The sequence below is a fragment of the Pan paniscus genome, chromosome 23 (genome assembly GCF_029289425.2).
Source record: "Pan paniscus chromosome 23, NHGRI_mPanPan1-v2.0_pri, whole genome shotgun sequence".
Classification (NCBI taxonomy): domain Eukaryota; kingdom Metazoa; phylum Chordata; class Mammalia; order Primates; family Hominidae; genus Pan; species Pan paniscus.
The window spans coordinates 20606117-20633841 of record NC_085927.1 but is presented as its reverse complement, the minus strand read 5'-3'; the positions used below and the strand labels follow the sequence as shown (position 1 = coordinate 20633841).

At 57.2% G+C, this 27725-nt stretch overlaps 1 pseudogene; it reads left to right on the top strand.

Annotated features, from left to right (window-relative positions):
- Window positions 1-4283: 4283 nt before the first annotated feature.
- Window positions 4284-27725, top strand: part of LOC134730170 (protein FAM27D1-like) — a 38665-nt pseudogene continuing 15223 nt past the window's right edge.

The following is a 27725-nucleotide window of genomic DNA, read 5'->3' as shown; positions in this document are numbered from 1 at the left end:
GTTACAATGCTCGTTAAGGGGCAGCCTGTAATGAAACCTGCCATATGTGCTAAAACCAACTAAGTGATTATTTTAAAAGTCACAGTCTGCATGGGGCTTCATAAATTCACACCAGGGAGAGCTGTCTAAGGGGATTGCCACGTTCCACCCCCAACGCAAACTTCAAAGCTCCTTGCTAGGTCTCCACTCAAAGGCTTATCCCATGGCCCGAGCAAGGAAGGCCTTTGTGTGTGAAAACACCTGCCACCCAGCTTCAAGAGCACTGAGCGCTTTCGGCATGGCCGTCCCCGCTGGCCCACGCGGCATTTCTTACAGAGAGCTTGGTTTTTGACTGCATTGTTTTGCTTAACAAGCTGTTTTTTTTTTTTCTACAGATGTAACCTTTTCCTGTGTTTCCTGACTGGGACATCAGCCAGGTATTCTAGCCAACTTTGGTAGATATATATAATTGTTTTTTTGCCAGGCTTGTTTTAAAAAATCTACCTATTGCTTGCCCTGATCAATCCATCACTACCCTTGGAAAGGTCATGGTTCTCTCATCAGGAAACTTTTCAAAAATCCTTGGCTGTGATTTATCTTATGTTATGGGCTCTGACAGTGATTCTCAGGAAGCGAGGCCCATTAGTTTCTTGTAAGGTCACTCCCCTGCTGTCGCATGCATAGTGAGTATCAGTTGTGCTTGCCTGAGTTTGAAGCATCCTCTTGGGTGATTTCAAGGGGGGCAAAGGCAGGGCCGTGACTGGTTTCTGTGTGGAGACTCACACGGGTGAGACAGGTGATCCACGGTGGAGAGGGAGGGTGTCTCTTGTAGGTGCTAGAGCCTCAAAGATAGCTCTTATTTTCAATCCTGCTTCTCCAAGATTCAGTTCACAAAGATAAGCATGCCTGGAAATATTTAATATTTTATCTTATTATATTCATATTCTGTGGTTGTTTAAAAATTCTTCAGTATGTTATAAACAAATGTTTCTGATTGCCCATAAGCTTCGTAGGGACATTAATTATTACTGACATGAGAAATTAAAGGCAGCCTAGATATTATTTTTAGGAATTACAGCATTTGAAAATCATATTCAGTGAATTTCAGAGAAATTATATCTATACTATTTAATACCGAGTAATGTTTAGTGAAAGGGTCAGACACTTTGGGGTAAAAAGTGGCATTATGAGGTCAAATAATTTGTTTTCATGTTTAGGAAGACATTTTTAGGGAGATAGTTTTGGTTATATGAATTCTTTGTGATAAGGGCAAAATCAGATATTATACAGGAAGCATTTATGATACCCATTCAATTGTAAGATCTCACTATTTTCCCATTCGATAATCTCAGCCACCTAAAATACATCCAGTGTATATTTTCTGTTCTTTCTAGATATATCATCATTTCAAATGCTCATTTCAGCCATGATCATTTATTCCAGAAGCACTTGTTAGGACATTATACTTATTTCCTTTAAGTATAAGGTCCTGTGTTGACTACTGAGAATGAAAAACTGAACAAGACAGAAAGTCCCACCTTGAAGATCTTCCAAGTGTAGCGAGTCTCCTGGCATCAGGTATGGCTGGTATCATGGAAACACTCGGCTGACTGTCCAGGAGATGCTGGTTAAGAGGCGGAAGGTGATGGCGTGAAATCAAGTTCAGGTTCAGCGGACACTCCTGAGAGCATTCCTGCCCTGTCCCCGTGGCCTGAGTGGCCTTCTCAGTTGCACAGGTAGGTATTCTCTGCTCTGCACTCCCTCTGTCCCAAGGTACCCTTTAGCAAAGTGTAAATTTGTAAGAGTGGTTAGCCCTGGACTTTATCTCAAGTCTGTAATAAGGGCACCTACACTAAGACTGAAACTGGAACTTGCTATTGGTGATCAAACCATCAGTGTTAATAAGTCACTTAAGTTACATTTATGGACTGGAGAAAGAAATGGAAGAAAATCAGAGTACAAATAATAAATGGTTACCAGGTCCCTAGACCTGAAAGGGCAAATACATTCATGCAGTAGGTGTCCAGGATACTCATGTGGTCCTCCTTCATGCTTAGGAACACGGACGCTCATCTTCACTATGCAAACCAGAGCCTGCGTGCCTTTCGTGGTCCTTCATATTTGCAGTGTGTGGGTTGCAGTTGCTTTCTTAGCCATGACAGTGACTGAAGGGAATATCAGAGTCTGTTAATGAATGATGCTTAGAGATTTCATTTTCAAAATATATTTTTAAATTACCTAATTATATGATATTGTATTGGAAAGTTCTTAGATTAGGTTTCACTTTAGAAATGTGATTTGGCCCTAAGAGTGATAGGAAAGAAATGTGTTCCTAATTATTCTCAGATAATTAAAATTTATGCTGTTCTTTATGCTTGTTGAATTAAACGTAAAGGGAAGACATCTTACTGTTTAATAATTAAAATAATTTGAATTAGATTTTAAATTGGCCTCAGGAAGATCACCTTGGTTCATTTACTGATAATACATTCCAAAACTGATGATTCTAACTACTTACATTTGAAGGAAAAAATTTGGCTTTTTTTCCTCATTTCTTCTCTCCCTCCTCCTTGAGAGTAATGTGGTGTGGTGGAAGAAAGATTTGCTCAGTGTTTGGTAGCTTATGTTTTAGCTTGGCCTCCAATATTTCCTCATAGTAAATCTCTAAAGCCCTTTGAATTCTTTGAATTCAATTTCCTCAGTGGCAAAATGGGGCTGGTAATGCAACCTCATGCAAACAACAGAGACTCAAATGAGAGAACTGATATGAAGACATTAATACAGCTGCAAAACATTATATAAATGCAAGGTATTATAATTACTAGTTCTGGTTCAATACAAGGCACACCATGCATTTGGAAAATAACTACCAATGGCCAAAAGGTGCATCATGAGTGTCTCCTTCTGCTACGGCTCCCCAGGTCTTCCGTCATCCCATTTCATTCCTAGAGGCAACCACTGTTCCTGGTGAGTGCTAAGGACCTTCTGGAAATACCGACACAGCAAGAGATTTTGCTAAGTATGTTTAATAGACATAGGGCCCACTTCCCAGGAGAATACCTTTTAATTTTAGTAGGACACAGTTTTCTCAAGATTTGCTCAAGATTTAAGGAATCGTACTTGCTCAAGATTTAAGGAATACCACTTAGGAATTTTTTTGGTTAAAATAGAAAAGAGTAGGATCTGTATGCTGTTAGCTTGCTGAACCAGCCATTTCTCAGATGTGGGGTGAAATTCATGGAGTACCACCGAAGGGGTGGAAATAACACAAGGAGCATGAGGTATCAGCCACATAGCGGCCTTCACTACCCAAAAGGTAGCATTTCTTTTCAAAGCTGTTGCTCCCCTTTCTCGTTTGTAGATCACTGGGTGACAGCTCTGACAGAAACGAATAGCAGGTGGGATGACATACGTTCGTGGGATTTAGGTTATAGTTTGGCTGTAACATACTGCTGTGTCTCTTTTTCCAGACATGCCTTCATTTCGTAGGCTCAACACCTCTTTTCAACATAATGATTAGATTCAAGGCCTGCATTTCAGTCAAGACATAGTCACGAGTCACTGTGTTCTTATTGTCGCAGATGGGGCTTCAAGTCCACATCAGCTCTTCCAGAAGATCAAGGGAGTCAGGCCACCCAGGAGCAGAGGAGAGGATGTCCCTCAAGAATGAGACAGGAAATGCAGAGGAAATGGGACACCACCTGTCCTGGAAGACAAGGCCAGTCACGGTCTCATAGCGCTCATTCTAGGCAATCCACCCACACATGAGGGGAAACGTGGGGAAGAAGGAAGCTTCCCTGCCTGAGACACGTATGGAAGCCAAGAGCTCCTGGGTCATGATACCTGCCCAATTAAGCAGAAACAGGTTTGGAGAGAGAAACGATCATCACACGGACCTCCAGGAAGTGTCTCCCTTACGGACTGGGAAGTCATCTTTGTTGAAGGCATTCGGTCAGAGCGAAAGGCATCCAGGCCCCTGAGAAATAGGGGAGGCAGAGCCAGAGGGAGGAGAGAGCAGAGGCCAAAGCCCAGGTAGGATACAGCACCGTGCCACTGCCACGGGCGTAAGGGTGGGGTTACAAAAGGGTGGCTTGTCCAGAGAGGCCAGCATTCCAGTGACAGGGATTGTTGCCATCTTCCATTCCCGGTTTCCTCTTGCTGACTGTATCGTGGAGTGGCTTCATTTCTCAGAGAAGAGCCGTGAAAAGATAAAAGCGTCTTTTCTTGTTCCACTGCTCTCCTGTGGGACAAAGAGTTCCTCTGGGGCTCTTGTCCTCGGCTGCAGTGTGTTCATCTTGATCCTAGAAAAGAGGACACACAGGATGGGGATGAGATTTCAGTTGCTTCGGGAGCGACGCATCTCCTCACGTGGGACAGGCTTTCACACACACCAAGCGGATCCTCCACGGTGAGAACGATTGACAGCCGGCCTCACGACCCAGGCAGAGACGCAGAAAGAGGCTGGCCAAAGACAGGCCACCATGCCACGAACTGCTTTGTGGCGCAAAGGGCACATTCGGCCAAAGACACACACGTACACGGGAATACACACACAAAGCCATAGAGAGAGGAAAAGAAACACACAGAGACAGAGAGACAGAGAGAGAAGAGAGAATGGGAGACACACACACAGACAAACACACACGCACACACACACACACACACAGAGTCATACAGCAGAGGAGAGCAGCCCAGGGGCATGCAGGCCGACCCGTCATCGAGATCACGGACGGCGGCACGACTTTGGGGGAGACTCACTCCAACCAACACCATCCGTGCAGGCCTGAGGCTGGTATCCCGTGCTGCTTCCCCCGTCTCTGCCTGGGGTTTCATCATCATGGTCGGCCCTTTGCGACTCCTGGCGTCCGGAGACCTTCCCTTCGACCCCGTGGAGAGGTGAGGCCTTAGCCTCAGAGACTCGACACCCAAGCACTGCCACGGAGGGCTCCTGCTCTGCCAAGCCTCGGGGCCTGGTTTCTAAGACAACCGTGGGAACCACTGTGACTGGAGAAACCGTTCGCGCCTCGCGCATGCGCATGGGCTGAGCCGATTCGCGCTCCACTCCTGACAGATAGGCTGTGTCCCCTTTAAATATCGTGGCCGCCGCACGGCGGCCGAGATGCTCCTGCTGCCGCCGCGGCAGCGGCTGGATCCTGGGTCCTGTTTGGGGCGGCGTGGGAGAGGAGGCCGCGGGTGTCTCGTCCTGTCCCAGGCCCAAACCCCCAGGGGTCCTGTCCTCAGGAGCTGCTTGAGCCCACTTCCACCGAGGGAGGGGGAGCTTCAGGACGCCTGCTGTGTTCTCCGGACTCCCGTTGAGATCCGATTTTGGCCCTCTCCAAGTGAGAAAGGATGGGCTCACCACATCTGGTCAGGCCGGCAGGGCCTGGCTGCAGCACAGAATGATCCCATAGGTCTCAAGGCCTAGTGTCAGCTGCAAATTCACTCATCCATCAGCCCTCTGCCTCCCTCCTCCTTTGAAAGAGCAGTGGCCTGCCCGGCTTGTAAAAGCCCTGGGGTTCCGGAAAGCCGACCGTGCTTTCCAGGACACCTGCAATGAGGAACACAGGCGAATCCGAGGGGGAGACCGTGTGACCAGGCTTGGCATTGGCCAATCCCACAGCAGTTGGTGTTAATGTGTGTCACCGGAGGCATACGGGGCGTCGGCGAAACAAAGGGTGGTGTCCAGGTAAGTGCCGGTGGAAGGGTTAAACGGCTGAGGTTTCCATCAATGCCAAGGAAAATCAAAGAACACCTGTGACCCGGGGGTTGGGGGGGCCGCCTGTGCCTGACCCAAGCCACGTTTTCAAATGCCTACCAGAGGAGCAAAGAGGTTTCTGCAAAATTCGCAACACCCCCAATCCTCCACTGACCTGGTAGCCATGACGCAACTTCGGCTGGCACAAACCCACAGACAGTGGGAAAGAAACACACAAAGACTGAGAGGCAGAGAGAGAAGAGAGAATGGGAGACACTCACAGAGACACCTACACACACACACACACACACACACACAGAGTCATACAGCAGAGGAGAGCAGCCCAGGGGCACGCAAGACGACCCGTCATCGAGATCACGGACGGCGGCACGACTTTGGGGGAGACTCACTCCAACCAACACCATCCGTGCAGGCCTGAGGCTGGTATCCCGTGCTGCTTCCCCCGTCTCTGCCTGGGGTTTCATCATCATGGTCGGCCCTTTGCGACTCCTGGCGTCCGGAGACCTTCCCTTCGACCCCGTGGAGAGGTGAGGCCTTAGCCTCAGAGACTCGACACCCAAGCACTGCCACAGACGGCTCCTGCTCTGCCAAGCCTCGGGGCCTGGTTTCTAAGACAACCGTGGGAACCACTGTGACTGGAGAAACCGTTCGCGCCTCGCGCATGCGCATGGGCTGAGCCGATTCGCGCTCCACTCCTGACAGATAGGCTGTGTCCCCTTTAAATATCGTGGCCGCCGCACGGCGGCCGAGATGCTCCTGCTGCCGCCGCGGCGGCGGCTGGATCCTGGGTCCTGTTTGGGGCGGCGTGGGAGAGGAGGCCGCGGGTGTCTCGTCCTGTCCCAGGCCCAAACCCCCAGGGGTCCTGTCCTCAGGAGCTGCTTGAGCCCACTTCCACCGAGGGATGGGGAGCTTCAGGACGCCTGCTGTGTTCTCCGGACTCCCGTTGAGATCCGATTTTGGCCCTCTCCAAGTGAGAAAGGATGGGCTCACCACATCTGGTCAGGCCGGCAGGGCCTGGCTGCAGCACAGAATGATCCCATAGGTCTCAAGGCCTAGTGTCAGCTGCAAATTCACTCATCCATCAGCCCTCTGCCTCCCTCCTCCTTTGAAAGAGCAGTGGCCTGCCCGGCTTGTAAAATCCCTGGGGTTCCGGAAAGCCGACCGCGCTTTCCAGGACACCTGCAATGAGGAACACAGGCGAATCCGAGGGGGAGACCGTGTGACCAGGCGTGGCACTGGCCAATCCCACAGCAGTTGGTGTTAATGTGTGTCACCGGAGGGATACGGGGCGTCGGCAAAACAAAGGGTGGTGTCCAGGTAAGGGCCGGTGGAAGGGTTAAACGGCTGACGTTTCCATCAATGCCAAGGAAAATCAAAGAACACCTGTGACCCGGGGGTTGGGGGGGCCGCCTGTGCCTGACCCAAGCCACGTTTTCAAATGCCTACCAGAGGAGCAAAGAGGTTTCTGCAAAATTCGCAACACCCCCAATCCTCCACTGACCTGGTAGCCATGACGCAACTTCGGCTGGCACAAACCCACAGACAGTGGGAAAGAAACACACAAAGACTGAGAGGCAGAGAGAGAAGAGAGAATGGGAGACACTCACAGAGACACCTACACACACACACACACACACACACACACACACACAGAGTCATAGAGCAGAGGAGAGCAGCCCAGGGGCACGCAAGACGACCCGTCATCGAGATCACGGACGGCGGCACGACTTTGGGGGAGACTCACTGCAACCAACACCATCCGTGCAGGCCTGAGGCTGGTATCCCGTGCTGCTTCCCCCGTCTCCGCCTGGGGTTTCATCATCATGGTCGGCCTTTTGCGACTCCTGGCATCCGGAGACCTTCCCTTCGACCCCGTGGAGAGGTGAGGCCTTAGCCTCAGAGCCTCGACACCCAAGCACTGCCACGGAGGGCTCCTGCTCTGCCAAGCCTCGGGGCCTGGTTTCTAAGACAACCGTGGGAACCTCTGTGACGGGAGAAACCCTTCGCGCCTCGCGCATGCGCATAGGCTGAGCAGATTCGCGCTCCACTCCTGACAGATAGGCTGCGTCCCCTTTAAATATCGTCGCCACAGCACAGGGGCGGAGATGCTCCTGCTGCCGCCGCGGCGGCGGCTGGATCCTGGGTCCTGTTTGGGGCGGCGTGGGAGAGGAGGCCGCGGGTGTCTCGTCCTGTCCCAGGCCAAAACCCCCAGGGGTCCTGTCCTCAGGAGCTGCTTGAGCCCACTTCCACCGAGGGAGGGGGAGCTTCAGGACGCCTGCTGTGTTCTCCGGACTCCCGTTGAGATCCGATTTTGGCCCTCTCCGAGTGAGACAGGATGGGCTCACCACATCTGGTCAGGCCGGCAGGGCCTGGCTGCAGCACAGAATGATCCCATAGGTCTCAAGGCCTAGTGTCAGCTGCAAATTCACTCATCCATCAGCCCTCTGCCTCCCTCCTCCTTTGAAAGAGCAGTGGCCTGCCCGGCTTGTAAAATCCCTGGGGTTCCGGAAAGCCGACCGCGCTTTCCAGGACACCTGCAATGAGGAACACAGGCGAATCCGAGGGGGAGACCGTGTGACCAGGCGTGGCACTGGCCAATCCCACAGCAGTTGGTGTTAATGTGTGTCACCGGAGGCATACGGGGCGACGGCGAAACAAAGGGTGGTGTCCAGGTAAGGGCCGGTGGAAGGGTTAAACGGCTGACGTTTCCATCAATGCCAAGGAAAATCAAAGAACACCTGTGACCCGGGGGTTGGGGGGGCCGCCTGTGCCTGACCCAAGCCACGTTTTCAAATGCCTACCAGAGGAGCAAAGAGGTTTCTGCAAAATTCGCAACACCCCCAATCCTCCACTGACCTGGTAGCCATGACGCAACTTCGGCTGGCACAAACCCACAGACAGTGGGAAAGAAACACACAAAGACTGAGAGGCAGAGAGAGAAGAGAGAATGGGAGACACTCACAGAGACACCTACACACACACACACACACACACACACACACACAGAGTCATACAGCAGAGGAGAGCAGCCCAGGGGCACGCAAGACGACCCGTCATCGAGATCACGGACGGCGGCACGACTTTGGGGGAGACTCACTCCAACCAACACCATCCGTGCAGGCCTGAGGCTGGTATCCCGTGCTGCTTCCCCCGTCTCCGCCTGGGGTTTCATCATCATGGTCGGCCTTTTGCGACTCCTGGCATCCGGAGACCTTCCCTTCGACCCCGTGGAGAGGTGAGGCCTTAGCCTCAGAGCCTCGACACCCAAGCACTGCCACGGAGGGCTCCTGCTCTGCCAAGCCTCGGGGCCTGGTTTCTAAGACAACCGTGGGAACCTCTGTGACGGGAGAAAACCTTCGCGCCTTGCGCATGCGCATAGGCTGAGCAGATTCGCGCTCCACTCCTGACAGATAGGCTGCGTCCCCTTTAAATATCGTCGCCGCAGCACAGCGGCGGAGATGCTCCTACTGCCGCCGCGGCGGCGGCTGGATCCTGGGTCCTGTTTGGGGCGGCGTGGGAGAGGAGGCCGCGGGTGTCTCGTCCTGTCCCAGGCCAAAACCCCCAGGGGTCCTGTCCTCAGGAGCTGCTTGAGCCCACTTCCACCGAGGGAGGGGGAGCTTCAGGACGCCTGCTGTGTTCTCCGGACTCCCGTTGAGATCCGATTTTGGCCCTCTCCGAGTGAGACAGGATGGGCTCACCACATCTGGTCAGGCCGGCAGGGCCTGGCTGCAGCACAGAATGATCCCATAGGTCTCAAGGCCTAGTGTCAGCTGCAAATTCACTCATCCATCAGCCCTCTGCCTCCCTCCTCCTTTGAAAGAGCAGTGGCCTGCCCGGCTTGTAAAAGCCCTGGGGTTCCGGAAAGCTGACCGCGCTTTCCAGGACACCTGCAATGAGGAACACAGGCGAATCCGAGGGGGAGACCATGTGACCAGGCGTGGCACTGGCCAATCCCACAGCAGTTGGTGTTAATGTGTGTCACCGGAGGCATACGGGGCGACGGCAAAACAAAGGTTGGTGTCCAGGTATGTGCCGGTGGAAGGGTTAAATGGCTGAAGTTTCCATCAATGCCAAGGAAAGTCAAAGAACACCTGGGACCCGGGGGTTTGGGGGGCCGCCTGTGCCTGACCCAAGCCACGTTTTCAAATGCCTACCAGAGGAGCAAGGAGGTTTCTGCAAAATTCGCAACACCCCCAATCCTCCACTGAACTGGTAGCCATGACGCAACTTCGGCTGGCACAAACCCACAGACAGTGGGAAAGAAACACACAGAGACTGAGAGGCAGAGAGAGAAGAGAGAATGGGAGACACTCACAGACACACACACACACACACACACACACACACACACACACACACACATACACACACACAGAGTCATAGAGCAGAGGAGAGCAGCCCAGGGGCACGCAAGCCGACCCGTCATCGAGATCACGGATGGCGGCACGACTTTGGGGGAGACTCACTCCAACCAACACCATCCGTGCAGGCCTGAGGCTGGTATCCCGTGCTGCTTCCCCCGTCTCCGCCTGGGGTTTCATCATCACGGTCGGCCCTTTGCGACTCCTGGCATCCGGAGACCTTCCCTTCGACCCCGTGGAGAGGTGAGGCCTTAGCCTCAGAGCCTCGACACCCAAGCACTGCCACGGAGGGCTCCTGCTCTGCCAAGCCTCGGGGCCTGGTTTCTAAGACAACCGTGGGAACCTCTGTGACGGGAGAAACCGTTCGCGCCTCGCGCATGCGCATAGGCTGAGCAGATTCGCGCTCCACTCCTGACAGATAGGCTGTGTCCCCTTTAAATATCGTGGCCGCCGCACGGCGGCCGAGATGCTCCTGCTGCCGCCGCGGCGGCGGCCGGATCCTGGGTCCTGTTTGGGGCGGCGTGGGAGAGGAGGCCGCGGGTGTCTCGTCCTGTCCCAGGCCCAAACCCCCAGGGGTCCTGTCCTCAGGAGCTGCTTGAGCCCACTTCCACCGAGGGAGGGGGAGCTTCAGGACGCCTGCTGTGTTCTCCGGACTCCCGTTGAGATCCGATTTTGGCCCTCTCCAAGTGAGAAAGGATGGGCTCACCACATCTGGTCAGGCCGGCAGGGCCTGGCTGCAGCACAGAATGATCCCATAGGTCTCAAGGCCTAGTGTCAGCTGCAAATTCACTCATCCATCAGCCCTCTGCCTCCCTCCTCCTTTGAAAGAGCAGTGGCCTGCCCGGCTTGTAAAAGCCCTGGGGTTCCGGAAAGCCGACCGCGCTTTCCAGGACACCTGCAATGAGGAACACAGGCGAATCCGAGGGGGAGACCATGTGAAAAGGCGTGGCACTGGCCAATCCCACAGCAGTTGGTGTTAACGTGTGTCACCGGAGGCATACGGGGCGACGGCGAAACAAAGGGTGGTGTCCAGGTAAGTGCCGGTGGAAGGGTTAAACGGCTGAGGTTTCCATCAATGCCAAGGAAAATCAAAGAACACCTGGGACCCGGGGGTTGGGGGGGCCGCCTGTGCCTGACCCAAGCCACGTTTTCAAATGCCTACCAGAGGAGCAAAGAGGTTTCTGCAAAATTCGCAACACCCCCAATCCTCCACTGACCTGGTAGCCATGACGCAACTTCGGCTGGCACAAACCCACAGACAGTGGGAAAGAAACACACAAAGACTGAGAGGCAGAGAGAGAAGAGAGAATGGGAGACACTCACAGAGACACCTACACACACACACACACACACACACACACACACACAGAGTCATAGAGCAGAGGAGAGCAGCCCAGGGGCACGCAAGCCGACCCGTCATCGAGATCACGGACGGCGGCACGACTTTGGGGGAGACTCACTCCAACCAACACCATCCGTGCAGGCCTGAGGCTGGTATCCCGTGCTGCTTCCCCCGTCTCCGCCTGGGGTTTCATCATCATGGTCGGCCCTTTGCGACTCCTGGCATCCGGAGACCTTCCCTTCGACCCCGTGGAGAGGTGAGGCCTTAGCCTCAGAGCCTCGACACCCAAGCACTGCCACGGAGGGCTCCTGCTCTGCCAAGCCTCGGGGCCTGGTTTCTAAGACAACCGTGGGAACCTCTGTGACGGGAGAAACCGTTCGCGCCTCGCGCATGCGCATTGGCTGAGCCGATTCGCGCTCCACTCCTGACAGATAGGCTGCGTCCCCTTTAAATATCGTCGCCGCCGCACAGCGGCGGAGATGCTCCTGCTGCCGCCGCGGCGGCGGCTGGATCCTGGGTCCTGTTTGGGGCGGCGTGGGAGAGGAGGCCGCGGGTGTCTCGTCCTGTCCCAGGCCCAAACCCCCAGGGGTCCTGTCCTCAGGAGCTGCTTGAGCCCACTTCCACCGAGGGAGGGGGAGCTTCAGGACGCCTGCTGTGTTCTCCGGACTCCCGTTGAGATCCGATTTTGGCCCTCTCTGAGTGAGAAAGGATGGGCTCACCACATCTGGTCAGGCCGGCAGGGCCTGGCTGCAGCACAGAATGATCCCATAGGTCTCAAGGCCTAGTGTCAGCTGCAAATTCACTCATCCATCAGCCCTCTGCCTCCCTCCTCCTTTGAAAGAGCAGTGGCCTGCCCGGCTTGTAAAAGCCCTGGGGTTCCGGAAAGCCGACCGCGCTTTCCAGGACACCTGCAATGAGGAACACAGGCGAATCCGAGGGGGAGACCATGTGAAAAGGCGTGGCACTGGCCAATCCCACAGCAGTTGGTGTTAATGTGTGTCACCGGAGGCATACGGGGCGACGGCGAAACAAAGGGTGGTGTCCAGGTAAGTGCCGGTGGAAGGGTTAAACGGCTGAGGTTTCCATCAATGCCAAGGAAAATCAAAGAACACCTGTGACCCGGGGGTTGGGGGGGCCGCCTGTGCCTGACCCAAGCCACGTTTTCAAATGCCTACCAGAGGAGCAAAGAGGTTTCTGCAAAATTCGCAACACCCCCAATCCTCCACTGACCTGGTAGCCATGACGCAACTTCGGCTGGCACAAACCCACAGACAGTGGGAAAGAAACACACAAAGACTGAGAGGCAGAGAGAGAAGAGAGAATGGGAGACACTCACAGAGACACCTACACACACACACACACACACACACACACACACAGAGTCATAGAGCAGAGGAGAGCAGCCCAGGGGCACGCAAGACGACCCGTCATCGAGATCACGGACGGCGGCACGACTTTGGGGGAGACTCACTCCAACCAACACCATCCGTGCAGGCCTGAGGCTGGTATCCCGTGCTGCTTCCCCCGTCTCCGCCTGGGGTTTCATCATCATGGTCGGCCCTTTGCGACTCCTGGCATCCGGAGACCTTCCCTTCGACCCCGTGGAGAGGTGAGGCCTTAGCCTCAGAGCCTCGACACCCAAGCACTGCCACGGAGGGCTCCTGCTCTGCCAAGCCTCGGGGCCTGGTTTCTAAGACAACCGTGGGAACCTCTGTGACGGGAGAAACCGTTCGCGCCTCGCGCATGCGCATAGGCTGAGCAGATTCGCGCTCCACTCCTGACAGATAGGCTGTGTCCCCTTTAAATATCGTTGCCGCTGCACGGCGGCCGAGATGCTCCTGCTGCAGCCGCGGCGGCGGCTGGATCCTGGGTCCTGTTTGGGGCGGCGTGGGAGAGGAGGCCGCGGGTGTCTTGTCCTGTCCCAGGCCCAAACCCCCAGGGGTCCTGTCCTCAGGAGCTGCTTGAGCCCACTTCCACCGAGGGAGGGGGAGCTTCAGGACGCCTGCTGTGTTCTCCGGACTCCCGTTGAGATCCGATTTTGGCCCTCTCCGAGTGAGACAGGATGGGCTCACCACATCTGGTCAGGCCGGCAGGGCCTGGCTGCAGCACAGAATGATCCCATAGGTCTCAAGGCCTAGTGTCAGCTGCAAATTCACTCATCCATCAGCCCTCTGCCTCCCTCCTCCTTTGAAAGAGCAGTGGCCTGCCCGGCTTGTAAAAGCCCTGGGGTTCCGGAAAGCCGACCGCGCTTTCCAGGACACCTGCAATGAGCAACACAGGCGAATCCGAGGGGGAGACCATGTGACCAGGCGTGGCACTGGCCAATCCCACAGCAGTTGGTGTTAATGTGTGTCACCGGAGGCATACGGGGCGACGGCGAAACAAAGGGTGGTGTCCAGGTATGTGCCGGTGGAAGGGTTAAATGGCTGACGTTTCCATCAATGCCAAGGAAAGTCAAAGAACACCTGGGACCCGGGGGTTTGGGGGGCCGCCTGTGCCTGACCCAAGCCACGTTTTCAAATGCCTACCAGAGGAGCAAAGAGGTTTCTGCAAAATTCGCAACACCCCCAATCCTCCACTGACCTGGTAGCCATGACGCAACTTCGGCTGGCACAAACCCACAGACAGTGGGAAAGAAACACACAGAGACTGAGAGGCAGAGAGAGAAGAGAGAATGGGAGACACTCACAGACACACACACACACACACACACACACACACACACACACACAGAGTCATACAGCAGAGGAGAGCAGCCCAGGGGCACGCAAGACGACCCGTCATCGAGATCACGGACGGCGGCACGACTTTGGGGGAGACTCACTCCAACCAACACCATCCGTGCAGGCCTGAGGCTGGTATCCCGTGCTGCTTCCCCCGTCTCCGCCTGGGGTTTCATCATCATGGTCGGCCCTTTGCGACTCCTGGCGTCCGGAGACCTTCCCTTCGACCCCGTGGAGAGGTGAGGCCTTAGCCTCAGAGACTCGACACCCAAGCACTGCCACGGAGGGCTCCTGCTCTGCCAAGCCTCGGGGCCTGGTTTCTAAGACAACCGTGGGAACCACTGTGACTGGAGAAACCGTTCGCGCCTCGCGCATGCGCATGGGCTGAGCCGATTCGCGCTCCACTCCTGACAGATAGGCTGTGTCCCCTTTAAATATCGTGGCCGCCGCACGGCGGCCGAGATGCTCCTGCTGCAGCCGCGGCGGCGGCTGGATCCTGGGTCCTGTTTGGGGCGGCGTGGGAGAGGAGGCCGCGGGTGTCTCGTCCTGTCCCAGGCCCAAACCCCCAGGGGTCCTGTCCTCAGGAGCTGCTTGAGCCCACTTCCACCGAGGGAGGGGGAGCTTCAGGACGCCTGCTGTGTTCTCCGGACTCCCGTTGAGATCCGATTTTGGCCCTCTCCAAGTGAGAAAGGATGGGCTCACCACATCTGGTCAGGCCGGCAGGGCCTGGCTGCAGCACAGAATGATCCCATAGGTCTCAAGGCCTAGTGTCAGCTGCAAATTCACTCATCCATCAGCCCTCTGCCTCCCTCCTCCTTTGAAAGAGCAGTGGCCTGCCCGGCTTGTAAAAGCCCTGGGGTTCCGGAAAGCCGACCGCGCTTTCCAGGACACCTGCAATGAGTAACACAGGCGAATCCGAGGGGGAGACCATGTGAAAAGGCGTGGCACTGGCCAATCCCACAGCAGTTGGTGTTAATGTGTGTCACCGGAGGCATACGGGGCGACGGCGAAACAAAGGGTGGTGTCCAGGTAAGTGCCGGTGGAAGGGTTAAATGGCTGACGTTTCCATCAATGCCAAGGAAAATCAAAGAACACCTGTGACCCGGGGGTTGGGGGGGCCGCCTGTGCCTGACCCAAGCCACGTTTTCAAATGCCTACCAGAGGAGCAAAGAGGTTTCTGCAAAATTCGCAACACCCCCAATCCTCCACTGACCTGGTAGCCATGACGCAACTTCGGCTGGCACAAACCCACAGACAGTGGGAAAGAAACACACAAAGACTGAGAGGCAGAGAGAGAAGAGAGAATGGGAGACACTCACAGAGACACCTACACACACACACACACACACACACACACAGTCATACAGCAGAGGAGAGCAGCCCAGGGGCACGCAAGACGACCCGTCATCGAGATCACGGACGGCGGCACGACTTTGGGGGAGACTCACTCCAACCAACACCATCCGTGCAGGCCTGAGGCTGGTATCCCGTGCTGCTTCCCCCGTCTCCGCCTGGGGTTTCATCATCATGGTCGGCCCTTTGCGACTCCTGGCATCCGGAGACCTTCCCTTCGACCCCGTGGAGAGGTGAGGCCTTAGCCTCAGAGCCTCGACACCCAAGCACTGCCACGGAGGGCTCCTGCTCTGCCAAGCCTCGGGGCCTGGTTTCTAAGACAACCGTGGGAACCTCTGTGACGGGAGAAACCGTTCGCGCCTCGCGCATGCGCATTGGCTGAGCCGATTCGCGCTCCACTCCTGACAGATAGGCTGCGTCCCCTTTAAATATCGTCGCCGCCGCACAGCGGCGGAGATGCTCCTGCTGCCGCCGCGGCGGCGGCTGGATCCTGGGTCCTGTTTGGGGCGGCGTGGGAGAGGAGGCCGCGGGTGTCTCGTCCTGTCCCAGGCCCAAACCCCCAGGGGTCCTGTCCTCAGGAGCTGCTTGAGCCCACTTCCACCGAGGGAGGGGGAGCTTCAGGACGCCTGCTGTGTTCTCCGGACTCCCGTTGAGATCCGATTTTGGCCCTCTCTGAGTGAGAAAGGATGGGCTCACCACATCTGGTCAGGCCGGCAGGGCCTGGCTGCAGCACAGAATGATCCCATAGGTCTCAAGGCCTAGTGTCAGCTGCAAATTCACTCATCCATCAGCCCTCTGTCTCCCTCCTCCTTTGAAAGAGCAGTGGCCTGCCCGGCTTGTAAAAGCCCTGGGGTTCCGGAAAGCCGACCGCGCTTTCCAGGACACCTGCAATGAGGAACACAGGCGAATCCGAGGGGGAGACCATGTGAAAAGGCGTGGCACTGGCCAATCCCACAGCAGTTGGTGTTAATGTGTGTCACCGGAGGCATACGGGGCGACGGCGAAACAAAGGGTGGTGTCCAGGTAAGTGCCGGTGGAAGGGTTAAACGGCTGAGGTTTCCATCAATGCCAAGGAAAATCAAAGAACACCTGTGACCCGGGGGTTGGGGGGGCCGCCTGTGCCTGACCCAAGCCACGTTTTCAAATGCCTACCAGAGGAGCAAAGAGGTTTCTGCAAAATTCGCAACACCCCCAATCCTCCACTGACCTGGTAGCCATGACGCAACTTCGGTTGGCACAAACCCACAGACAGTGGGAAAGAAACACACAAAGACTGAGAGGCAGACAGAGAAGAGAGAATGGGAGACACTCACAGAGACACCTACACACACACACACACACACACACACACAGAGTCATAGAGCAGAGGAGAGCAGCCCAGGGGCACGCAAGACGACCCGTCATCGAGATCACGGACGGCGGCACGACTTTGGGGGAGACTCACTCCAACCAACACCATCCGTGCAGGCCTGAGGCTGGTAACCCGTGCTGCTTCCCCCGTCTCCGCCTGGGGTTTCATCATCATAGTCGGCCCTTTGCGACTCCTGGCATCCGGAGACCTTCCCTTCGACCCCGTGGAGAGGTGAGGCCTTAGCCTCAGAGCCTCGACACCCAAGCACTGCCACGGAGGGCTCCTGCTCTACCAAGCCTCGGGGCCTGGTTTCTAAGACAACCGTGGGAACCTCTGTGACGGGAGAAACCGTTCGCGCCTCGCGCATGCGCATTGGCTGAGCCGATTCGCGCTCCACTCCTGACAGATAGGCTGTGTCCCCTTTAAATATCGTTGCCGCTGCACGGCGGCCGAGATGCTCCTGCTGCAGCCGCGGCGGCGGCTGGATCCTGGGTCCTGTTTGGGGCGGCGTGGGAGAGGAGGCCGCGGGTGTCTTGTCCTGTCCCAGGCCCAAACCCCCAGGGGTCCTGTCCTCAGGAGCTGCTTGAGCCCACTTCCACCGAGGGAGGGGGAGCTTCAGGACCCCTGCTGTGTTCTCCGGACTCCCGTTGAGATCTGATTTTGGCCCTCTCCGAGTGAGACAGGATGGGCTCACCACATCTGGTCAGGCCGGCAGGGCCTGGCTGCAGCACAGAATGATCCCATAGGTCTCAAGGCCTAGTGTCAGCTGCAAATTCACTCATCCATCAGCCCTCTGCCTCCCTCCTCCTTTGAAAGAGCAGTGGCCTGCCCGGCTTGTAAAAGCCCTGGGGTTCCGGAAAGCCGACCGCGCTTTCCAGGACACCTGCAATGAGCAACACAGGCGAATCCGAGGGGGAGACCATGTGACCAGGCGTGGCACTGGCCAATCCCACAGCAGTTGGTGTTAATGTGTGTCACCGGAGGCATACGGGGCGACGGCGAAACAAAGGGTGGTGTCCAGGTATGTGCCGGTGGAAGGGTTAAATGGCTGACGTTTCCATCAATGCCAAGGAAAGTCAAAGAACACCTGGGACCCGGGGGTTTGGGGGGCCGCCTGTGCCTGACCCAAGCCACGTTTTCAAATGCCTACCAGAGGAGCAAAGAGGTTTCTGCAAAATTCGCAACACCCCCAATCCTCCACTGACCTGGTAGCCATGACGCAACTTCGGCTGGCACAAACCCACAGACAGTGGGAAAGAAACACACAGAGACTGAGAGGCAGAGAGAGAAGAGAGAATGGGAGACACTCACAGACACACACACACACACACACACACACACACACACACACACACATACACACACACAGAGTCATACAGCAGAGGAGAGCAGCCCAGGGGCACGCAAGCCGACCCGTCATCGAGATCACGGACGGCGGCACGACTTTGGGGGAGACTCACTCCAACCAACACCATCCGTGCAGGCCTGAGGCTGGTATCCCGTGCTGCTTCCCCCGTCTCCGCCTGGGGTTTCATCATCATGGTCGGCCCTTTGCGACTCCTGGCGTCCGGAGACCTTCCCTTCGACCCCGTGGAGAGGTGAGGCCTTAGCCTCAGAGACTCGACACCCAAGCACTGCCACGGAGGGCTCCTGCTCTGCCAAGCCTCGGGGCCTGGTTTCTAAGACAACCGTGGGAACCACTGTGACTGGAGAAACCGTTCGCGCCTCGCGCATGCGCATGGGCTGAGCCGATTCGCGCTCCACTCCTGACAGATAGGCTGTGTCCCCTTTAAATATCGTGGCCGCCGCACGGCGGCCGAGATGCTCCTGCTGCCGCCGCGGCGGCGGCTGGATCCTGGGTCCTGTTTGGGGCGGCGTGGGAGAGGAGGCCGCGGGTGTCTCGTCCTGTCCCAGGCCCAAACCCCCAGGGGTCCTGTCCTCAGGAGCTGCTTGAGCCCACTTCCACCGAGGGAGGGGGAGCTTCAGGACGCCTGCTGTGTTCTCCGGACTCCCGTTGAGATCCGATTTTGGCCCTCTCCAAGTGAGAAAGGATGGGCTCACCACATCTGGTCAGGCCGGCAGGGCCTGGCTGCAGCACAGAATGATCCCATAGGTCTCAAGGCCTAGTGTCAGCTGCAAATTCACTCATCCATCAGCCCTCTGCCTCCCTCCTCCTTTGAAAGAGCAGTGGCCTGCCCGGCTTGTAAAATCCCTGGGGTTCCGGAAAGCCGACCGCGCTTTCCAGGACACCTGCAATGAGGAACACAGGCGAATCCGAGGGGGAGACCATGTGACCAGGCGTGGCACTGGCCAATCCCACAGCAGTTGGTGTTAATGTGTGTCACCGGAGGCATACGGGGCGACGGCGAAACAAAGGGTGGTGTCCAGGTAAGTGCCGGTGGAAGGGTTAAACGGCTGAGGTTTCCATCAATGCCAAGAAAAATCAAAGAACACCTGTGACCCGGGGGTTGGGGGGCCGCCTGTGCCTGACCCAAGCCACGTTTTCAAATGCCTACCAGAGGAGCAAAGAGGTTTCTGCAAAATTCGCAACACCCCCAATCCTCCACTGACCTGGTAGCCATGACGCAACTTCGGCTGGCACAAACCCACAGACAGTGGGAAAGAAACACACAAAGACTGAGAGGCAGAGAGAGAAGAGAGAATGGGAGACACTCACAGAGACACCTACACACACACACACACACACACACACACACAGAGTCATACAGCAGAGGAGAGCAGCCCAGGGGCACGCAAGACGACCCGTCATCGAGATCACGGACGGCGGCACGACTTTGGGGGAGACTCACTCCAACCAACACCATCCGTGCAGGCCTGAGGCTGGTATCCTGTGCTGCTTCCCCCGTCTCCGCCTGGGGTTTCATCATCATGGTCGGCCCTTTGCGACTCCTGGCATCCGGAGACCTTCCCTTCGACCCCGTGGAGAGGTGAGGCCTTAGCCTCAGAGCCTCGACACCCAAGCACTGCCACGGAGGGCTCCTGCTCTGCCAAGCCTCGGGGCCTGGTTTCTAAGACAACCGTGGGAACCTCTGTGACGGGAGAAACCGTTCGCGCCTCGCGCATGCGCATTGGCTGAGCCGATTCGCGCTCCACTCCTGACAGATAGGCTGCGTCCCCTTTAAATATCGTCGCCGCCGCACAGCGGCGGAGATGCTCCTGCTGCCGCCGCGGCGGCGGCTGGATCCTGGGTCCTGTTTGGGGCGGCGTGGGAGAGGAGGCCGCGGGTGTCTCGTCCTGTCCCAGGCCCAAACCCCCAGGGGTCCTGTCCTCAGGAGCTGCTTGAGCCCACTTCCACTGAAGAAGGGGGAGCTTCAGGATGCCTGCTGTGTTCTCCGGACTCCCGTTGAGATCCGATTTTGGCCCTCTCCGAGAGAGAAAGGATGGGCTCACCACATCTGGTCAGGCCGGCAGGGCCTGGCTGCAGCACAGAATGATCCCATAGGTCTCAAGGCCTAGTGTCAGCTGCAAATTCACTCATCCATCAGCCCTCTGCCTCCCTCCTCCTTTGAAAGAGCAGTGGCCTGCCCGGCTTGTAAAATCCCTGGGGTTCCGGAAAGCCGACCGCGCTTTCCAGGACACCTGCAATGAGGAACACAGGCGAATCCGAGGGGGAGACCATGTGACCAGGCGTGGCACTGGCCAATCCCACAGCAGTTGGTGTTAATGTGTGTCACCGGAGGCATACGGGGCGACGGCGAAACAAAGGGTGGTGTCCAGGTAAGTGCCGGTGGAAGGGTTAAACGGCTGAGGTTTCCATCAATGCCAAGGAAAATCAAAGAACACCTGTGACCCGGGGGTTGGGGGGGCCGCCTGTGCCTGACCCAAGCCACGTTTTCAAATGCCTACCAGAGGAGCAAAGAGGTTTCTGCAAAATTCGCAACACCCCCAATCCTCCACTGACCTGGTAGCCATGACGCAACTTCGGCTGGCACAAACCCACAGACAGTGGGAAAGAAACACACAAAGACTGAGAGGCAGAGAGAGAAGAGAGAATGGGAGACACTCACAGAGACACCTACACACACACACACACACACACACACACAGTCATACAGCAGAGGAGAGCAGCCCAGGGGCACGCAAGACGACCCGTCATCGAGATCACGGACGGCGGCACGACTTTGGGGGAGACTCACTCCAACCAACACCATCCGTGCAGGCCTGAGGCTGGTATCCCGTGCTGCTTCCCCCGTCTCCGCCTGGGGTTTCATCATCATGGTCGGCCCTTTGCGACTCCTGGCATCCGGAGACCTTCCCTTCGACCCCGTGGAGAGGTGAGGCCTTAGCCTCAGAGCCTCGACACCCAAGCACTGCCACGGAGGGCTCCTGCTCTGCCAAGCCTCGGGGCCTGGTTTCTAAGACAACCGTGGGAACCTCTGTGACGGGAGAAACCGTTCGCGCCTCGCGCATGCGCATTGGCTGAGCCGATTCGCGCTCCACTCCTGACAGATAGGCTGCGTCCCCTTTAAATATCGTGGCCGCCGCACAGCGGCGGAGATGCTCCTGCTGCCGCCGCGGCGGCGGCTGGATCCTGGGTCCTGTTTGGGGCGGCGTGGGAGAGGAGGCCGCGGGTGTCTCGTCCTGTCCCAGGCCCAAACCCCCAGGGGTCCTGTCCTCAGGAGCTGCTTGAGCCCACTTCCACCGAGGGAGGGGGAGCTTCAGGATGCCTGCTGTGTTCTCCGGACTCCCGTTGAGATCCGATTTTGGCCCTCTCCGAGAGAGAAAGGATGGGCTCACCACATCTGGTCAGGCCGGCAGGGCCTGGCTGCAGCACAGAATGATCCCATAGGTCTCAAGGCCTAGTGTCAGCTGCAAATTCACTCATCCATCAGCCCTCTGTCTCCCTCCTCCTTTGAAAGAGCAGTGGCCTGCCCGGCTTGTAAAATCCCTGGGGTTCCGGAAAGCCGACCGCGCTTTCCAGGACACCTGCAATGAGGAACACAGGCGAATCCGAGGGGGAGACCATGTGACCAGGCGTGGCACTGGCCAATCCCACAGCAGTTGGTGTTAATGTGTGTCACCGGAGGCATACGGGGCGACGGCGAAACAAAGGGTGGTGTCCAGGTAAGTGCCGGTGGAAGGGTTAAACGGCTGAGGTTTCCATCAATGCCAAGGAAAATCAAAGAACACCTGTGACCCGGGGGTTGGGGGGGCCGCCTGTGCCTGACCCAAGCCACGTTTTCAAATGCCTACCAGAGGAGCAAAGAGGTTTCTGCAAAATTCGCAACACCCCCAATCCTCCACTGACCTGGTAGCCATGACGCAACTTCGGTTGGCACAAACCCACAGACAGTGGGAAAGAAACACACAAAGACTGAGAGGCAGACAGAGAAGAGAGAATGGGAGACACTCACAGAGACACCTACACACACACACACACACACACACACACAGAGTCATAGAGCAGAGGAGAGCAGCCCAGGGGCACGCAAGACGACCCGTCATCGAGATCACGGACGGCGGCACGACTTTGGGGGAGACTCACTCCAACCAACACCATCCGTGCAGGCCTGAGGCTGGTAACCCGTGCTGCTTCCCCCGTCTCCGCCTGGGGTTTCATCATCATAGTCGGCCCTTTGCGACTCCTGGCATCCGGAGACCTTCCCTTCGACCCCGTGGAGAGGTGAGGCCTTAGCCTCAGAGCCTCGACACCCAAGCACTGCCACGGAGGGCTCCTGCTCTACCAAGCCTCGGGGCCTGGTTTCTAAGACAACCGTGGGAACCTCTGTGACGGGAGAAACCGTTCGCGCCTCGCGCATGCGCATTGGCTGAGCCGATTCGCGCTCCACTCCTGACAGATAGGCTGTGTCCCCTTTAAATATCGTTGCCGCTGCACGGCGGCCGAGATGCTCCTGCTGCAGCCGCGGCGGCGGCTGGATCCTGGGTCCTGTTTGGGGCGGCGTGGGAGAGGAGGCCGCGGGTGTCTTGTCCTGTCCCAGGCCCAAACCCCCAGGGGTCCTGTCCTCAGGAGCTGCTTGAGCCCACTTCCACCGAGGGAGGGGGAGCTTCAGGACCCCTGCTGTGTTCTCCGGACTCCCGTTGAGATCCGATTTTGGCCCTCTCCGAGTGAGACAGGATGGGCTCACCACATCTGGTCAGGCCGGCAGGGCCTGGCTGCAGCACAGAATGATCCCATAGGTCTCAAGGCCTAGTGTCAGCTGCAAATTCACTCATCCATCAGCCCTCTGCCTCCCTCCTCCTTTGAAAGAGCAGTGGCCTGCCCGGCTTGTAAAAGCCCTGGGGTTCCGGAAAGCCGACCGCGCTTTCCAGGACACCTGCAATGAGCAACACAGGCGAATCCGAGGGGGAGACCATGTGACCAGGCGTGGCACTGGCCAATCCCACAGCAGTTGGTGTTAATGTGTGTCACCGGAGGCATACGGGGCGACGGCGAAACAAAGGGTGGTGTCCAGGTAAGTGCCGGTGGAAGGGTTAAATGGCTGACGTTTCCATCAATGCCAAGGAAAGTCAAAGAACACCTGGGACCCGGGGGTTTGGGGGGCCGCCTGTGCCTGACCCAAGCCACGTTTTCAAATGCCTACCAGAGGAGCAAAGAGGTTTCTGCAAAATTCGCAACACCCCCAATCCTCCACTGACCTGGTAGCCATGACGCAACTTCGGCTGGCACAAACCCACAGACAGTGGGAAAGAAACACACAGAGACTGAGAGGCAGAGAGAGAAGAGAGAATGGGAGACACTCACAGACACACACACACACACACACACACACACACACACACACACACACATACACACACACAGAGTCATACAGCAGAGGAGAGCAGCCCAGGGGCACGCAAGCCGACCCGTCATCGAGATCACGGACGGCGGCACGACTTTGGGGGAGACTCACTCCAACCAACACCATCCGTGCAGGCCTGAGGCTGGTATCCCGTGCTGCTTCCCCCGTCTCCGCCTGGGGTTTCATCATCATGGTCGGCCCTTTGCGACTCCTGGCGTCCGGAGACCTTCCCTTCGACCCCGTGGAGAGGTGAGGCCTTAGCCTCAGAGACTCGACACCCAAGCACTGCCACGGAGGGCTCCTGCTCTGCCAAGCCTCGGGGCCTGGTTTCTAAGACAACCGTGGGAACCACTGTGACTGGAGAAACCGTTCGCGCCTCGCGCATGCGCATGGGCTGAGCCGATTCGCGCTCCACTCCTGACAGATAGGCTGTGTCCCCTTTAAATATCGTGGCCGCCGCACGGCGGCCGAGATGCTCCTGCTGCCGCCGCGGCGGCGGCTGGATCCTGGGTCCTGTTTGGGGCGGCGTGGGAGAGGAGGCCGCGGGTGTCTCGTCCTGTCCCAGGCCCAAACCCCCAGGGGTCCTGTCCTCAGGAGCTGCTTGAGCCCACTTCCACCGAGGGAGGGGGAGCTTCAGGACGCCTGCTGTGTTCTCCGGACTCCCGTTGAGATCCGATTTTGGCCCTCTCCAAGTGAGAAAGGATGGGCTCACCACATCTGGTCAGGCCGGCAGGGCCTGGCTGCAGCACAGAATGATCCCATAGGTCTCAAGGCCTAGTGTCAGCTGCAAATTCACTCATCCATCAGCCCTCTGCCTCCCTCCTCCTTTGAAAGAGCAGTGGCCTGCCCGGCTTGTAAAATCCCTGGGGTTCCGGAAAGCCGACCGCGCTTTCCAGGACACCTGCAATGAGGAACACAGGCGAATCCGAGGGGGAGACCATGTGACCAGGCGTGGCACTGGCCAATCCCACAGCAGTTGGTGTTAATGTGTGTCACCGGAGGCATACGGGGCGACGGCGAAACAAAGGGTGGTGTCCAGGTAAGTGCCGGTGGAAGGGTTAAACGGCTGAGGTTTCCATCAATGCCAAGGAAAATCAAAGAACACCTGTGACCCGGGGGTTGGGGGGCCGCCTGTGCCTGACCCAAGCCACGTTTTCAAATGCCTACCAGAGGAGCAAAGAGGTTTCTGCAAAATTCGCAACACCCCCAATCCTCCACTGACCTGGTAGCCATGACGCAACTTCGGCTGGCACAAACCCACAGACAGTGGGAAAGAAACACACAAAGACTGAGAGGCAGAGAGAGAAGAGAGAATGGGAGACACTCACAGAGACACCTACACACACACACACACACACACACACACACAGAGTCATACAGCAGAGGAGAGCAGCCCAGGGGCACGCAAGACGACCCGTCATCGAGATCACGGACGGCGGCACGACTTTGGGGGAGACTCACTCCAACCAACACCATCCGTGCAGGCCTGAGGCTGGTATCCCGTGCTGCTTCCCCCGTCTCCGCCTGGGGTTTCATCATCATGGTCGGCCCTTTGCGACTCCTGGCATCCGGAGACCTTCCCTTCGACCCCGTGGAGAGGTGAGGCCTTAGCCTCAGAGCCTCGACACCCAAGCACTGCCACGGAGGGCTCCTGCTCTGCCAAGCCTCGGGGCCTGGTTTCTAAGACAACCGTGGGAACCTCTGTGACGGGAGAAACCGTTCGCGCCTCGCGCATGCGCATTGGCTGAGCCGATTCGCGCTCCACTCCTGACAGATAGGCTGCGTCCCCTTTAAATATCGTCGCCGCCGCACAGCGGCGGAGATGCTCCTGCTGCCGCCGCGGCGGCGGCTGGATCCTGGGTCCTGTTTGGGGCGGCGTGGGAGAGGAGGCCGCGGGTGTCTCGTCCTGTCCCAGGCCCAAACCCCCAGGGGTCCTGTCCTCAGGAGCTGCTTGAGCCCACTTCCACTGAAGAAGGGGGAGCTTCAGGATGCCTGCTGTGTTCTCCGGACTCCCGTTGAGATCCGATTTTGGCCCTCTCCGAGAGAGAAAGGATGGGCTCACCACATCTGGTCAGGCCGGCAGGGCCTGGCTGCAGCACAGAATGATCCCATAGGTCTCAAGGCCTAGTGTCAGCTGCAAATTCACTCATCCATCAGCCCTCTGCCTCCCTCCTCCTTTGAAAGAGCAGTGGCCTGCCCGGCTTGTAAAATCCCTGGGGTTCCGGAAAGCCGACCGCGCTTTCCAGGAAACCTGCAATGAGGAACACAGGCGAATCCGAGGGGGAGACCATGTGACCAGGCGTGGCACTGGCCAATCCCACAGCAGTTGGTGTTAATGTGTGTCACCGGAGGCATACGGGGCGACGGCGAAACAAAGGGTGGTGTCCAGGTAAGTGCCGGTGGAAGGGTTAAACGGCTGAGGTTTCCATCAATGCCAAGGAAAATCAAAGAACACCTGTGACCCGGGGGTTGGGGGGGCCGCCTGTGCCTGACCCAAGCCACGTTTTCAAATGCCTACCAGAGGAGCAAAGAGGTTTCTGCAAAATTCGCAACACCCCCAATCCTCCACTGACCTGGTAGCCATGACGCAACTTCGGCTGGCACAAACCCACAGACAGTGGGAAAGAAACACACAAAGACTGAGAGGCAGAGAGAGAAGAGAGAATGGGAGACACTCACAGAGACACCTACACACACACACACACACACACACACACACAGAGTCATAGAGCAGAGGAGAGCAGCCCAGGGGCACGCAAGACGACCCGTCATCGAGATCACGGACGGCGGCACGACTTTGGGGGAGACTCACTCCAACCAACACCATCCGTGCAGGCCTGAGGCTGGTATCCCGTGCTGCTTCCCCCGTCTCCGCCTGGGGTTTCATCATCATGGTCGGCCCTTTGCGACTCCTGGCATCCGGAGACCTTCCCTTCGACCCCGTGGAGAGGTGAGGCCTTAGCCTCAGAGCCTCGACACCCAAGCACTGCCACGGAGGGCTCCTGCTCTGCCAAGCCTCGGGGCCTGGTTTCTAAGACAACCGTGGGAACCTCTGTGACGGGAGAAACCGTTCGCGCCTCGCGCATGCGCATAGGCTGAGCAGATTCGCGCTCCACTCCTGACAGATAGGCTGTGTCCCCTTTAAATATCGTTGCCGCTGCACGGCGGCCGAGATGCTCCTGCTGCAGCCGCGGCGGCGGCTGGATCCTGGGTCCTGTTTGGGGCGGCGTGGGAGAGGAGGCCGCGGGTGTCTTGTCCTGTCCCAGGCCCAAACCCCCAGGGGTCCTGTCCTCAGGAGCTGCTTGAGCCCACTTCCACCGAGGGAGGGGGAGCTTCAGGACGCCTGCTGTGTTCTCCGGACTCCCGTTGAGATCCGATTTTGGCCCTCTCCGAGTGAGACAGGATGGGCTCACCACATCTGGTCAGGCCGGCAGGGCCTGGCTGCAGCACAGAATGATCCCATAGGTCTCAAGGCCTAGTGTCAGCTGCAAATTCACTCATCCATCAGCCCTCTGCCTCCCTCCTCCTTTGAAAGAGCAGTGGCCTGCCCGGCTTGTAAAAGCCCTGGGGTTCCGGAAAGCCGACCGCGCTTTCCAGGACACCTGCAATGAGCAACACAGGCGAATCCGAGGGGGAGACCATGTGACCAGGCGTGGCACTGGCCAATCCCACAGCAGTTGGTGTTAATGTGTGTCACCGGAGGCATACGGGGCGACGGCGAAACAAAGGGTGGTGTCCAGGTATGTGCCGGTGGAAGGGTTAAATGGCTGACGTTTCCATCAATGCCAAGGAAAGTCAAAGAACACCTGGGACCCGGGGGTTTGGGGGGCCGCCTGTGCCTGACCCAAGCCACGTTTTCAAATGCCTACCAGAGGAGCAAAGAGGTTTCTGCAAAATTCGCAACACCCCCAATCCTCCACTGACCTGGTAGCCATGACGCAACTTCGGCTGGCACAAACCCACAGACAGTGGGAAAGAAACACACAGAGACTGAGAGGCAGAGAGAGAAGAGAGAATGGGAGACACTCACAGACACACACACACACACACACACACACACACACACACACATACACACACACAGAGTCATACAGCAGAGGAGAGCAGCCCAGGGGCACGCAAGCCGACCCGTCATC